This window comes from Crassostrea angulata, chromosome 9 (assembly GCF_025612915.1).
Source record: "Crassostrea angulata isolate pt1a10 chromosome 9, ASM2561291v2, whole genome shotgun sequence".
Taxonomy (NCBI): domain Eukaryota; kingdom Metazoa; phylum Mollusca; class Bivalvia; order Ostreida; family Ostreidae; genus Magallana; species Magallana angulata.
Window position 1 is genome coordinate 7,047,322 of NC_069119.1, and position 17,400 is coordinate 7,064,721.

A 17,400-nucleotide genomic window follows, 5' to 3' on the forward strand; every position below is an offset into this window, starting at 1 on the left:
AACTCTTTCTCTCTCTCTCTCTCTTTCAAACACATTCATTTTAGGTCTAAATTTGAAATTTTTACTTTAACATAAAAAAGCTAAAAAAAAAAAAAGGAAAAAATATACATGTTTATACATTTATTATTTACATATATTTGTTTATAAATTAAACCATGAGCTGCAATGTTATAACAAATGGCATATATAAATAATTTAATTTGTAAAGATTTAAGGTTATAGTTAATATATATTTTCATATTGTTTACCCAGTCATAATGTTTTTAGAGTATGAATGATATACTAGCATAGTTTACGACGCATTGCTTTCCAAATCAGAGATAAAGGGGGAGTCACCTAAAGCACGTGATGGTGACACTATACCAAAACGTCAAAATACAAGGATCACCTGTTGATTTGCACAGATTTGAAATCTGTTCATGAGGAAAAAGACCACACAAAGTAGTAGGTATTTGTATTTAAATTACTATATTTAAATCTGCCGTTTAGTTTTTAAAGGTAGATAAAACCAAATTCTGCCTAAAAGTAGGAATGCGAACCAATTCACTTACAATTTCTAATTTAATTTTCTTCTACGTGAATTTAGTATAAAAAAAAATTGACGTGGAAAACCGACATACGCTAAAATATATTGAAATTTTTTTTTTTTAGATTTCTTTTTTTAAAATCCCTGCAAGATGTCTATAAGCATGGACCTACGGCATTGTGCCCAGGATGTGTTACGGTGTGATCTCTGTGAGACCTCGGTCCCCCCTGCTGAGTGTTTGTACTGTGACATTTGCGAAATATATCTGTGTAGCCCATGTGTGGGGAAACATCTATCCAACAAATCCACAGAACACAAAGTGGTGTTGTTTGAAAAACGGGGATCTACTACGAAATGTCAAAAACACTCTTCAAAAATATGTGAACTTTACTGTGAACAATGCAACATTCCTATTTGTGTGCAGTGCGTTTCCTCTAAAGAACACAAATGTCATGAATTTATTGACATTGTGGAAACACTAAAGAATAAAAAAGAAATCATACTCAAAGATTTACAAGGCCTTGAGAAGTTCATTTATCCTAAATATTTTGAGATTGCAGCTATTATCCCAAGACAGAAAGCTGATCTGAATAAAAACTCTCAGAATTTAAAAAAAGCTATTGACAAACATGGAGAAGACTTGCACAGAGAAATAGACACCATGATCAAGAAACTAAAATCAGATCTTGATGAAATGGACTCCAAATATCTGGCTGCCCTAAATAAAGAGGAAGGTGAAATCACAGCCATCATTTCTGAAATCAAACAGATCATTGATGATCTGCAGAAGTTACTAAACTCAAATGATGTCAGTCTCGTCTCTGCCTACAAATCCAGAAATGCTGATTTCAGAAGATTGCCCCCTAAACTCATAGTTTCCTTACCAAGTTTTAACCCTGAGAAAATGAACAAGGAGCAGCTTTATCAACTGTTTGGTTCTTTGTCGGCATTGTCTATTATAATAGAAGAACATGGACACACAATGGAGTTTCCCGATGCTGAGTCCTCTCTCCTGGACAGATCTCTAATTGATAAACCATGGATCATCACAGAAATAAAACATGAGTATAGAAATCCTAATCAACCATGCATATGTATGAGTAATGAAGATATTTTGATGAGTGTTGGAGGAAAAATAATGAGGCTGTACAACCTGCAGGGAACACTAATGAAGTCAGTCGAAACCATAACAAGAGAGTCGGCACGGGACATATCAGTCACAATGAGTGGGGATTTAGTTTATATTAATGAACATAAAAGAACTGTGAACATAGTGAAGAATACACAGATACGGACATTGATCAGACTACAGGGGTGGAAACCTCGCAGTGTATGTAGTACCTCCTCTGATGACCTCCTGGTTATCATGGTCAGTGACGATAACAAACAAACAAAAGTTGCGCGTTACTCTGGATCCACAGAAAAACAAAGTATTCAATATAATGACAAAGGAGAACCTTTCTATTCATCTCGTATAAATATAAACTATAAACACATCTGCGAGAACTGGAACCGAGATATTTGTGTGTCAGATGTTGGATTGCTTGCAGTAGTGGTGGTCAATCAGGCTGGGAAACTCCGGTTTACCTACACAAGTCTTTCTTCTACTACCAAGAGATCATTTGGTCCTCGCGGCATCACAACCGACAGCCAGGGTCGGATCCTGATAACAGACCGTACCAACGACTGTATCCACATCCTGGATCAGGACGGACAGTTCCTCCGCTACATTGACAACTGTGATTTACAGACTCCATGGGCCTTGTGTGTTGACACCCGAGGCAACCTCGTTGTTGCAGAATCGGGAACGGGTAAAATAAAGACAATCAAGTATGTAAACAGCAATAAATAAAACGTATGTAAAATAGTGAGCAAAGGAGTGTAAAGTTAAATTGAATCTGTTACATGTATACACGACAAAAAATGACTGAAATAAATATGCATTGTTTTTGTAGATACACTGACTGTATATGAACATATTATTTGTGTAAGTGAATCAATTCTTTTATCATGTTCAATGAATGCTTATAAAATCCAATTATCGTATTGTTGATTAAGTAATTTAATGTGTTTACACATTTAATGTCTATGCATGTCTTCTGATTAAAATGGGTTTGTTGATTTTAAAAAATGTGAATGTTTTTATTGCAAGTATTATATTTAAAAGAAAAATATTACCAAATTAAATCGATAAAATGATTACCTTAACACATATTTGTGATTTAAGGTGGTATATGGTGGATCTGTCAGTATTAACGCGAACGAAAATACATTATAATTTAAAAAACTTTCCTCGGTTTAGAAGTCTTAAATTTAACAATATATTTGACCAAAAGGTATGTTTTAAAACATTTTGAAAGGTAAAAATTATAAAAACCCAAGCATAAATCATGACTTTAAGGTTCGTAGTTAAGGATCAAACCAATTACAATACGCTGAGTAGTAACCATTTTTGAAAAGGAAAATTTTTTAAAACAAAGAGTACTTTTTGATGTACTTTCATCCCCTTTAATCAAAAGTGCCTCAAGCCACCTTTATTCTCTCATCCAAAGCAACAGAATGAAAAATGAAAATACAAATACATTGAAACACTATGCAATTTATTTCCACTTTTTACGGACATTAGTGAATACATTTCCAGTGTTTTTTTTTATTTAAAAGTGCATCAATGTTATAAAATCAATAGTTTTGAAAAAGTTTTAGATTAAATATTTCAAACTTCTTTAACCATAATCATATTTTCGGTACTTAAACAAATTCAACTGATGTCGTACTGCTTGATTCAAAGTCTTTCATGACCCTGGAACATATTTTCTTTGAAAATTCAGCAAATATAGAAAACAAAAGGAAAAAGTTCTCAACATGTTATTGTCATTTTCTTTTAGTTTTAAGCAATTCGAATCACTTGTGTACAAATTCAACCATATAATAATACCAAATGATAAAACATAATAAATGAAGGCTTACAACACGTTTTTATTATAATGCAAAGCAAAGATATTGAACTACAATGCTAGTCGACCTTTGCATACAGAGATTAATTTTTTTTTTAAACTGAAATATACGAATAATTGTTTTTAAACACTTACTGTATAGTATGCCTTTGTGCTTGATATATGTGGTGGGTAGATTTGACACTCGTACGCAGTACAGTTAAGGCAGCCATTAAAAATATCGGCATATTTTTGTGATGAAAACACGTATACTTTAGTTCAACTGGCATGTCCTTTTTAAAATCAATAACAGTCACTCAAATGCAATATATTTCTAAAATATATATATAACAGTACAATATTCTATGTTCATAGTGGTCACGTGATATGGCAGTCGCATAGTACAAGCAGATGTATTTGTGGTTTTGAGGTCATTTAAAAAATTCAATATTGCAAGGGCATAATCATGTCAAAATGCACAACTGAATTATAAATAACTTGACGTTATATCGTAGATTTTGAAATACGTTGCAAACTTTTTAAAATAATATTATTTGTTAGTGAAAACCGTAATTTATGATGCATATGTTGAATAATTTTGTAGGTCACAGGGTTAATTTCATTAAAAAATAATTAATTTGTAAGATTTTACAAGGATCGTAGAAGTTTTTAAGTGACATAGCATATTTTAAATTCACATGTAAAAATTTGTCAGGATCAGGTTAGTGTATGCCCTTACTATTAAATGATTTATTTGGGTACTCAGCTTTAAGATATACGATTTTTCATACAAACCCGAGGTTGCCTCCTTATACGATGCATACTTTTAACAAAATGAAAATAAAACTATATAGGTAGCATTCTACTTATGATAATGTTGAACAAAATATTCATTTATAATTTTCCGTTAATCTATGACATCTATTTTTCTTCGCTATAAAACTGCATGATAGTCTTTATTGACTTAACTTAATGTGTCATTTTTAATCATATGACGTCATATTTTGTAGTACAGCAAGAATGACATATCGCTTATTTTTCAGTGTGTACGATATAACGGACATCAAAATTGTAAGTAATAGCATTACTTGTTTTCAGTTAAAAGATAATTATAAGCGTAGTTTGTTAATAAATAGATTATTAAGTACTTTTGAGGTTTGTAATACACTGTGATGTCATAATGCACATTTTCCGTACTTTTTGTCCGAACGGAGTTTATTGACAGCCTTAACTGTGCTGGGTAAGAAATGTGTATGGCGTTTGTTTCATTGTTTAGCTGATTCAGTTTTATACCGAAACACGCCAATTATCGGTTTTGTACGATTATTTTATTTCAAAATGTAGGTTAGCTGTACAGTACTAAATTAGAACAAACATTATGATGGTACATGTAATCAACGACATTAATTCTGGCTTCTGTACGTTTTGTCCGTTATTCTACACAGTGTGTGTAATTGGCAATGTATAAGTGGTGTTCGTAATAATTTCCTATTTTTTACTTTATGGTAATAATACGAACTGTTACGTTTAAAACATTATTTCTGTCCGAACGTTTTTACCATTTTAGCTACAAAATATCCGTAAGTGACCCGCGATATACTAAAGTAACCTTGTCATAAACTCGTATAGTTTATACGTTTTTGTCAAAAATAGATTTTTTGTGAAGCAGATTTGTTTCCTGAAATAATATACTTATTGATGATTCCAATCAATAAAACTAAATACAAGTCATGCATACATGTACATATTTCGCAACCAAGATGTAAAAAAACAAATTTCGAATACTCCAAATGACTGTTCATGTAATGATATACTCGGGCAAATGTGAATTCAAAATTTATAAAACCTGTGTTAAATCTTACATATACATCCTATCAATGAATAAAAATATGAATAATATGAACTCGGATAAACCTGAAGCCTGTTTATTAAATACAAATTTTTAATCAATGTTAAGAAGAAAAAAACCACACAATGGTACCCCAGGAAAGAGAATACATGTATATTGGTAAGTATTGGGGTATTTTCTTATATTTTGTACATAACCACTACTGTACTTCAATATAGAAATCTTGCAATTTTTTCAACAACCATGCTAATCGCTTCCAATACTTTCAGTACTTTGATTCTAAAGGAGGCGTAAAGTCAATCACGTGATGGTAATGCTAGACCAGGAAGTAAAAATACAAGGATCGTCATGTTGATTTGTACAGATTGGCAATTTGTTTACAGAGAAGTAGGGCACAACATGTAGTAAGTATCTGTAGTTAATTTATCGCAGAAAACTGTCGTTTGGTCTATAAAGGTTAAATATAACCTTAACATAATGATAAACGTAAAAACTAAATGTTGCGTGCCAGGTCATAATCTAGGACATGGGGCACTTGTTTCTGCAATAAAGTTTCCTGAATAACCGATAATATAATAGTACTCTATAGTATATTATGATAAAAAATGATATTATCATACTACATCCGAACTTTTCTTACAAAAACAAGCACATGTAACCAATATTTTTTTTTGTTTTGCCGTGAATGAAAGAGTGAAACGAATGAAAACTAATAATTTTAACTTTTATTTTCTTCCAGAATCTCATTAAAAATTCAATTAAGGTGTTTTAGCATGGACCCCAAGGGTAATTGGGCCCAAGATGTCTTACGGTGCCATCTGTGTGAGACTCCGGTCCCTTCTATGTACTGTGACATTTGTCACATACATCTGTGTAAAGCCTGTGTGGGGGAGCATCTCTCAGACGAATTCACAGAACACAAAGTGGTGCCATTTAAAAAGCGGGGTTCAACTACAAAATGTCAAAACCATTCCTCAAAAATATGTGAACTTTTCTGTCAACAATGCGACATTCCTATTTGTGTAAAGTGTGCTTCTTCTAAAGAACACAAAGGTCATGAATTTATTGACGTGGTGGAAACACTAGAAAACCAAAAAGAAATCATACTGAGAGATTTACAAGAACTAGATAAATCCATCTACCCTAAATATGAGGAGATTGCATCTATCATCCCAGTTATGAAAGCTGATCTGAATGAAAACGCCAAGAAACTGACAAAAGCTATTGAGAAACATGAAGAAGACTTGCGCAGAGAAATAGACACCATGATCAAGAAACTGAAATCAGATCTTCATGAAATGGACTCCAAAAACCTGGCTTTACTAAATAAACATGAAAATGAAATCAAGCGCACAATTTCTGATATCAAACAGAGCATTGCTGATCTGAAGAAGTTACTAAACTCAAATGATGTCAGTCACATCTCTGCCTATAAATCCAGGAATGATGAATTTAGAATATTGCCTCCTAAAATCACAGTTACCTTACCAAAATTCACCCCTGAGAAAATAAACAAAGAACAGCTTTATCAACAGTTTGGTTCTCTGTCAGCATTATCTATCAAAACAGAAGAACATGGCTACACAATGGATTCTCCTGGTGCAGAGTCCTCTCCCCCAGACAGACCTCTCATTAATGTACCACGGGTCATCACAGAAATAAATACCGAGTTTGGACATAATAATCCATTACGCAATGTGTCATGTCACAGTAATGGAGACATTTGGACATGTGGTAGGGACAAAATGATGAGACTCTACAACCTGCAGGGTGAATTAGTAAAGTCAGTCCAAACCAAGTCAGGGAACAGGCCAGAGGACATAGCAGTGACAAGGAGTTGGGATCAAGTTTATACAGATGAAGATGATAGAACTGTGAACATAATAAAAAATACACAGATACAGACAGTGATCAGACTACAGGGGTGGAGACCTTTCAGTGTCTGTAGTACCTCCTCTGGTGACCTCCTGGTTATCGTTATCGGTGATACATGTAATAATAAACAAACAAAAGTTATGCGTTACATTGGCACCATGGAGAAACAAAGTATTCAATACGATGACAAAGGACAGCCTCTCTTTTCAACAAGTACCCCAAAATTCATCTGTGAAAACAGGAACCTAGATATCGGTGTGTCAGACTATTGGGCCAGTGCAGTAGTGGTGGTCAACCAGGTCGGGAAACTCCGGTTTACCTACACTGGTAATAGCTCTAGTGCTACCTTGGAAAGTCCATGTGGCATCAGTACAGACAGCCAAAGTCGGATCCTAATAGCAGACAGTACCAAGCACGGTATCCACATCCTGGATCAGGACGGACAGTTCCTCCGCTACATTGACAACTGTCATGTACAGTATCCACAGGGTTTATGTGTGGACTCCAGGGACAACCTCTTTGTGGCCGAGTTCTACACAGGCAAAGTGAAGAAAATACAATATTACAAATAAACCATGTGTTCCTGTCAACATAGTTAGTGTGGTGGTGATTATAAATGTGATAATTAAATGAGCCTGTGTAACATATATTCTTGTATTACAGATGTAAACAAACTGAGTGTATATTGATATAACTTGTGTAAACAGACGGATTGTTTTAGGTACATGTGATAAGTGAAAGTGAAATGTTTTTATTCATTTAATGTATTTCATTCATTTAATGTATTTCATTCATTTATACATGTCTGCAGATTAAAATGTTTAATTTTTAAACTTATTAAACAAAAATAAAATTTGTTTATACATATCTAAAATGTAAACAGATTAAATTTAATCATCACAGTGTTGGATTTATTAATATGATTTACATACCATTAAGCTATTTGTTATATATTTTTATGAATTGTTTCTATCAAATACCTATAATTGTTAATTTTTGCATTATCAAGTGCAGACCCAAAGCAACTGATTGATAACAGTAAAATCAAGTTATCTTTACTTAAAGTAAAGAGAGATAAGCCTAAAAAAAAGAAAGATTCTAGATCCTCTGCTGTTTCTGAATAATTTTTAATCTTATATACAATATCAAACTTTGCACTACATACCTCATTCATTGCTTTAACAAGAGGCCCATGGTCCACATTGCTCACCTGAGCAACAATAGACATTATTAAATCAAATTCATGGAGTCATATACAAAATAGATCCTGTCAAATGTTTTTTTTTAAGTTTTGAGAAATACCAACAAATTTTCAATGATTTTTAATTATCTTCCTTAAAAGGACTTGGTCACGATTTGACTTGGAATTTTCAAATTTCATTTTTCCATTTTCAATGTTTACACTGATAAATATAGAAGTTTATAATGCTATGTCAAAATTTGAAAGTTAAATATCAAGTTATAAATAAGATACAGAGTTCATAATTCTTTGTTTTGTTAACAAAGCTTGAATATTGTCATTTTTTACATATGTGTTGTATTGGTGCAAGTTTCAATCAAATGAATCTTTCTTTTGTTGATAATAGTATTCATGAAGATATTGAATTAGTTTAAATTGTTTTTTACATGTCATTTTGTCTAAGAAATGGTAATTCTCTACGTTACATTTTTGTAAACAACTATAAGACTCAAGCTTTGTTTATACATGTATATGTACAGTCATTTCATGCATATCTTTTACATTTTAATGCTATGCTATGGTATGCGATTTTAATGATATGCTATGAGATTTGTATGCTATGCTATGAGATTTGTATGCTATGCTATGAGAAATCGAAATGAAGAGCTTAATGATATTCTATGCTATGCTATGCTATGGTATGCTATGAGATTTGAACAAAAACGCCTCCATACACAGAAGAGTTCCTCACATTTCGAAGTAAAATACTAAGAAGCCAAAGTTTACCACAAATCTGTCATGTAAACATTTATTTTATCAAATAAAAACACTCAAAACCGAGTTAAAATACTGTTGTATGCTATGCTATGGTATGCTATGGTATGATATGACGAATGCGATTCTATGAGATTGTATGCTATGGTATGAGATTCCAATGCTATGCTATGAGATTTTAATGCTATGCTATGAGATTTCAATGCTATGCTATGCTATGGTGTATGTTGTAAAAGATATGCTTGAACTGACTGTAACTATATGGACTATTTTGTGAGTGTAATCTCTCATTTAGAACTTTTTTCCAATAACTGGAAAATTGTATGACATCTGGCTCCAAATATTAGAAAATAAAACTAGTTTCTCCTCTATATACATGTACAACACCGACATACGTACACACAGTACCAGTACAACAACATCAAAAACTGGCTTTTCTGCAGTTAAACTATTATTTTTTTTAAATATTGATCACCGAAGGTTCGGGGAGGGGTGACCCCCCTTAATTTGCCAGAGCCAAAGAAAACTAATTAAACGTATTGCTTCTCATGCACGTCGCATTGGGTCAAATGCTGCAGCATTTATCAGTTTTTCTGCCATATTAAAATAGAGGTATACCTTAATTCACAACTTTCAGTTAGAATATGAAAACTGAGTTCTTCCTCTTTGCAAATATTGTAACAACAAAATAAAGTATCTTACTGCCTAATCACGAGAATCAATAGTTTGGAGCCTAAATCATTTGTATATATTTATCATTTATTTTCAGGTGTCAAGCACATTAATATTTCCTCTTCCAGTGCGTGTTATTCAATTTTTAAAGAATATCTGTGATTAAAGTTGCATGTCAAAAACTGCTACTGGTTGAAAATAGCTAAGATAAAAATGTTTCGAAGATTTTTCTAATACAAGAATCACCTGATATACCAAAATGATTCCAACACCTTTGTTGACATTGAACCTACATTTTTAATTTAACACAAAAAACTACAAAGAAAGAGTTTTCAACATTTTATTGTCATTTTCTTTTATTACAACATTTTAATCTTGAGTAATAATTGTCAAATCCCCATTTGTGACTTTCGTTCCCTCTCTGTCTTGCATAAGAACCAAATTTCTTTGTATACAAATTGTGAATGAAGTTCAAATGAATGAAGAAATATCTGAATTTTCCTAGCTATAGATCTGTCAAATTTTATTTATCAACATTTTCTAGAAACCTTAATTGTTCTTACTTCACAAAAATAAAAAAAATTTAAATTTCAAATTGTGTAACTTAATAAATGTAGCTCTTGGTGCAAGGAAAAAATAATGAACATTTGATGAAAACATAACAATGGAATTATTCTAAAAATAGAAGAAGTGAAAGTCTTTGAACATACCCAGCAGCAACAACAATATTACAAGAAAATTGTGCCACAGTCGTCCTTTAAATAAAACATCAAAAGAAAAAAGAGTAGACTTACAAACTTACTGTGCTAATTACAAATCAAATACAAGTGAGGGTTGCATAGTTTCACCCTTGAATAATCTTTACCTTCCCCCATCCCAAATGAAACATCCAATTTGTGATAGTTTTAAATAAAGCTTTTCAAAAAGAAATTCTTTAAATCAGTATAACCTTGGCCAAAAGCAACAAGAAAGCTTTTCTTTTCTCATTTAAACTGTTTGAACTATGACCCTTCAAAAGTTACTGGTAAGTTTATACCAAAACAAGGGAGAAATTAATATCCCATAAATAATGATATACACTAGTATTTCAATTTACAAATTAAGTGAAAAAATACTGAGATCATGTTATACACATACTTACTAAAAACAAAATTAAATTATGAGTAAGGGAAGATTTCTTAATATGACAGTAGCACTGACACAATGCATCAATTTATTTTAAATCGCTGCTAGTTGTAGTTTTGAATAAAATTCCACTTTTTTAATGTTCAATTTTAAGGCAGTATTTATACAATCAATTAAAGGAAAAATTTTAGTTAAAAACTATATCAAACATTTTATATAATTGAAACAATATTTGTTTTAAAAAATAAATTAAACACGAGAAATCTTGATTTTGTTTTAATGTGAATCTTTTTTTTGGACAATCACACAACCTTATTTGGGAAATTAACCCATTTCCTTAAAACCCGAAAACCATGAAAACCATGACCTGAGGTGATGAAGCACTTGACATGTATATATACAGTGTACTCAGATGTGTAAGGTTTTTCTCAAGTCTTCAGCAGGTCAATTCAATTAATTGAGCTAAATAATTTCTTTACAATGTTTACAACTATCTAAATGATGCTACTGTTGTAAATTATATCACAGCACTTGTCACATGTGAAACAGCCAATCAGACTGCTTATTATGTGTCATTCAATCAAAATAAGGCTAACAATCACATTCATCCAATCAAAAACACTGTAACAAGATATGTCTGACAGTCTTGTTTGTAAGCCAAGAAGAACAAGATAACATTCATCAACAAACAATGGTATGGCTACATTCTCTCTTGGTATGAAACGCTTTACAAATGAACAAACTTTGAACAGATGATGTCAACTGGAATAATTATAAACAACAAAATATGAATAGTACAAGCAAACTATATGCTGATATAAGAATCAGACACGTTCATATTTTTTCCTCATCCAAATCTCTCTATATTTAAAGAGGTAGAAGATGCACATACCAGGCTTAGTTACTTATTAAAATGCCCAATATACATAAACATTACTCGTTTTACACTAAACAGTCTTAATCTGGAAATAAAAAAACCTTTTTCTAATTTGAACATATTTTAAATGCAATAAAGAAATAACCATATGCTTGAATGCACATGAATCTGATTTTCTTGTGAAAAAAATACGGTTTTTTTGGTGAGTTACATTTTAAATTTAAATGAATGAAGAGTTCCCATGTCAACTGCCAATCAAATCACAGACATTTCTGTTCCTTGGTGATGGTGTCTAGCGACTCGTTATAAGATCCAAGTAACGCTGGGAACAGAAAGCACAGTCCTGTAACTTCCTGTAATGCCTGATAAATGAATGATGCCGTTCTCTCTTGGCCCGAGCTGTTAGATGGTAAAGTTTCCAGATGATACCCCTCCCACCCCCTGCCTGATCACTGCTCCATCAGAACGTGGTAAACCCTGAAAGGAGATCATATAATCCAAATGACTGGCCTCTGTATGATAGATATATTGGGGAGCCATGCATGGCCATCTCCAGTTCTTATTGGCATCGCTGGTTACATGTATTGTTTTTCTCGTTTGAACAATGTCTTCCACTTTAATCAGGATTTTTTTGACACAAAATCACCTAAAAAAGAAAAGAACTTCTTGTTAACTATTATCGCTTGCTCATGTGCAATATTTGTTTATTTTTTAACATCTAACATATTATTCAATTACTTCATTTGAAATATCCATTGTCTTCAATTTTACATTACATTTTCAATTGATAAATTTTCACCAAGAATCTACATTGATCATGTTGATATATAGCACCTAAAAAATCATCAAATTATTTCAATATGAGATAATTCAAGATATCTGAGAGTCACAACACCAAACATCCCCTGTTCATAATCAACCACAACCAGACGTCGAACCTGACAAAAAAGGACAAATCATCAAATGTCCATATCAACATCCCTACATACAACCCCGTTCAATCTAGATTTACTGCCATTTCTAGTTTCATAACTTAAACGTTGCTCTTTGTACGAATGTCCTTGAGCGTTGTAAGGGATGCCTGGTACTAATTATGAACACTTCAAGTTTATCAAGTTATCTTTAAAGCTTTATTGAAAACTTAAAAAGCTCCCCGTTCTTTCAATTAACCATCAGATCTTCTTTAAATTTTCAGATACTGAGTATATGTTTTATTCAAGTTCTAAAAATCATTTAGTAGAGAAAAAAATCCAAATTTTTATATGAAAAAAAAAAAAAAGAAAAAAAAAAGTGCTTAGTGTATATAAATAAAATAGATTAATTTCCTTTTGATAGTCTTTTCTATCATCACTTACAGAGTGTCACTCTTTTTCCAGGTCATCACTCCCTCAGACCAGCTCTCCTGAAACCAGATAGATATTACGGGCATGTTAGAAAATAGAAATACTAAGTACAGAACAAGACTAAAGAAAAAATGGTTTTTGCGCTCATCAAATCCATTTCTCTCAAATTCAAGAGAAAATTTATATTTATTCAGCGAAAATCTTTTGTTTCTTGACGCAGAAAGATACAACTATACTGTCACATTGTGTGACCAAACAACGGTTAGTTGCTTTAAGTAAATGTACTCTAAAGCATCAGTATCAAGTGATCTTTTTATTCAAAACTACTAACTACTTGAAGTCTTTTCCACAAACGTTCAAGAATTTGACCAATTTCTACTCATTTCATCTTTGCTGTTAACCTTCAGTCCAAATTACTTAGGGTTTCGTTTTGTTGATGTTGTTGTTGAGTTATGACTATAGTTAAAAGCTATGGAGGGACAAAAATAGCAACAGTCCCTCGTTGTTTTACCCGAGTCTTATGCTGCAATGCCTGCTCTATCGTAATATCAAGGTAATTGGATGTCTTCTCTGCAGCCAAATCCTGAAAAACGAAATAAAAAACAAAGAAATGTAAAGGTCCTTACTTCATCTTATCTGGCAAACCATTTGAACTGTGTACAGTATGTACTTCAGAAACTAGTAAATCAATTCATGCATGTTGACTGTACTATCACCTATAGATAACTTATGTGAATCACATTGCAGTAGATGCCTCGATCACATGTACTCGGCACACCTCGACCCATTCGTACCTCGTAGGTTACGGAATCGGCCGGTGTTTGCCGAATGGCCTCGATCTGGGAACTCTCTCTCTCTCTCTCTCTCTCTCTCTCTCTCTCTCTCTCTCTCTCTCTCTCTCTCAAACACATTCATTTTAGGTCTAAATTTGAAATTTTTACTTTAACATTAAAAAAAAAGCTAAAATAGGAAAAAAATATACATGTTTATACATTTGTATCTATTTCAAAAATTATAAATTAAACCATGAGCTGCAAGATTATAACAAATGGCATATATAAATAATTTAATTTGTAAAGATTTAAGGTTATAGTTAATATATATTTTCACATTGTTTACCAAGTCATAATGTTTTTAGAGTATGAATGATATATTATCATAGTTTACGACGCATTGCTTTCCAAATCAGAGATAAAGGGGGTGTCACCTAAAGCACGTGATGGTGACACTATACCAAAACGTCAAAATACAAGGATCACCTGTTGATTTGCACAGATTTGAAATCTGTTCATGAGGAAAAAGACCACACAAAGTAGTAGGTATTTGTATTTAAATTATTATATTTAAATCTGCCGTTTAGTCCTTAAAGGTAGATAAAACCAAATTCTGCCTAAAAGTAGGAATGCGAACCAATCTACTTACAATTTCTAATTTAATTTTCTTCTACGTGAATTTAATATAAAAAATTAACGTGGAAAACCGACATACGCTAAAATTTATTGAAATTTTTTTTTTTTTTTTAGATTTCAATTTTTAAAATCACTGCAAGATGTCTATAAGCATGGACCTACGGCATTGTGCCCAAGATGTGTTACGGTGTGATCTCTGTGAGACCTCGGTTCCCCCTGCTGAGTGTTTGTACTGTGACATTTGCGAAATATATCTGTGTAGCCCATGTTTGGGGAAACATCTATCCAACAAATCCACAGAACACAAAGTGGTGTTGTTTGAAAAACGGAGATCGACTACGAAATGTCAAAAACACTCTTCAAAAGTATGTGAACTTTACTGTGAACAATGCAACATTCCTATTTGTGTGCAGTGCGTTTCCTCTAAAGAACACAAATGTCATGAATTTATTGACATTGTGGAAACACTAAAGAATAAAAAAGAAATCATACTCAAAGATTTACAAGGCCTTGAGAAGTTCATTTATCCTAAATATTTCGAGATTGCAGCTACTATCCCAAGACAGAAAGCTGATCTGAATAAAAACTCTCAGAATTTAAAAAAAAGCTATTGACAAACATGGAGAAGACTTGCACAGAGAAATAGACACCATGATCAAGAAACTGAAATCAGATCTTGATGAAATGGACTCAAAATATCTGGCTGCACTAAATAAAGAGGAAGGTGAAATCACAGCCATCATTTCTGAAATCAAACAGAACATTGATGATCTGAAGAAGTTACTAAACTCAAATGATGTCAGTCTCGTCTCTGCCTACAAATCCAGAAATGCTGATTTCAGAAGATTGCCTCCTAAACTCATAGTTACCTTACCAAGTTTTAACCCTGAGAAAATGAACAAGGAACAGCTTTATCAACAGTTTGGTTCTTTGTCGGCATTGTCTATTATAATAGAAGAACATGGAAACACAATGGAGTTTCCCGATGCTGAGTCCTCTCTCCTGGACAGATCTCTAATTGATAAACCATGGATCATCACAGAAATAAAACATGAGTATGGGAATCCTAATCAATTAAGCTCTGTGGCATGCATATGTATGAGTAATGAAGATATTTTGATAACTTACGGAAGAAAAATAATGAGGCTGTACAACCTGCAGGGAACACTAGTGAAGTCATTAGAAACCATGCCAGGAGAGTCGGCCCGGGACATATCAGTCACAATGAGTGGGGATCTAGTTTATATTAATGAAAATAAAAGAACTGTGAACATAATGAAGAATACACAGATACAGACATTAATCAGACTACGGGGGTGGATACCTCGCAGTGTCTGTAGTACCTCCTCTGATGACCTCCTGGTTATCATGGTCAGTGAAGATAACAAACAAACAAAAGTTGCGCGTTACTCTGGATCCACAGAAAAACAAAGTATTCAATATAATAACAAAGGAGAACCTCTTTATTCATCTCGTATAAACATAAACTATAAACACATCTGCGAGAACAGGAACCGAGATATATGTGTGTCAGATGTTGGATTGCTTGCAGTAGTGGTGGTCAATCAGGCTGGGAAACTCCGGTTTACCTACACAAGTCTTTCTTCTACTACCAAAAGATCATTTGGTCCTCGCGGCATCACAACAGACAGCCAGGGTCGGATCCTGATAACAGACCGTAACAACGACTGTATCCACATCCTGGATCAGGACGGACAGTTCCTCCGCTACATTGACAACTGTGATTTACAGACTCCATGGGCCTTGTGTGTTGACACCCGAGGCAACCTCATTGTTGCAGAATCGGGAACGGGTAAATTAAAGACAATCAAGTATGTAAACAGCAATAAATAAAACGTATGTAAAACAGTGAGCAAAGGAGTGTAAAGTTAAACTAAATCTGTTACATGTATACACGACAAAAATGACTGAAATAAATATGCATTGTTTTTGTAGATAAACTGACTGTATATGAACATATTGTTTGTGTAAATGAATCAATTCTTTTATCATATTCAATGAATGCTTTTAAAATCCAATTATCGTATTGTTGAATAAGTATTTAATGTGTTTATACATTTAATGTCTATGCATGTCTTCTGATGGAAATATGTTTGTTGATTTTAAAAAATGTGAATGTTTTTATTACAAGTATTATTTTTAGAAGAAAAATATTACCAAATTAAATCGATAAAATGTTTACCATTAACACATATTTGTGATTTAAGATGGTAAATGGGAGATCTGTCAGTATTAATGCAAACGAAAATACATTATAATTTTAAAAACTTTACTCGGTTTAGAATTCTCAAATTTAACAATATTTGACCAAAAGGTATGTTTTAAAACATTTTTGAAAGGTATAAATTATAAAACCCCAAGCACAAATCACTACTTAAAGGTTCGTAGTTAAGGATCAAACCAATTACAATACGCTGGTAACGATTTTTGAAAAGAAAAAAATTAAAAACCATACCGAGTTCTATTACTTATTTTGATAGGAAGAACGTTACAATATGGAGGTGTCCCATACTACCATAAAGATGTTTATTGATATATTATACAAAATGTATTTAAGAGAAAACGTTCATAGAAATGAGAACTGTATACTTCATTGATAAAATGTTTGTAATATCAAGAGATTAATGTCTATTTCAATAAACAATGAACTGTACCAAAATATAATATTTTATATCTTTGATATTTTAAGGGTCCTTCACACACCTGGGAAAAGTTCTGCATACAAGCCCATTTTTTTAAATTACTTGAAGATATGGATTTTTAGCATGTGTTCGACTTTAAAATGTGCAAAAAAACTTTCAATTTCAACTTTTTAA

The 17,400-nt window shown here is 32.6% G+C and overlaps 1 pseudogene; it reads left to right on the forward strand.

The window, feature by feature from the left end:
- The first annotated feature begins 685 nt into the window (after positions 1–685).
- Positions 686–16,432, forward strand: LOC128163275 (uncharacterized; annotated as a pseudogene).
- The last annotated feature ends 968 nt before the right edge of the window (positions 16,433–17,400 follow it).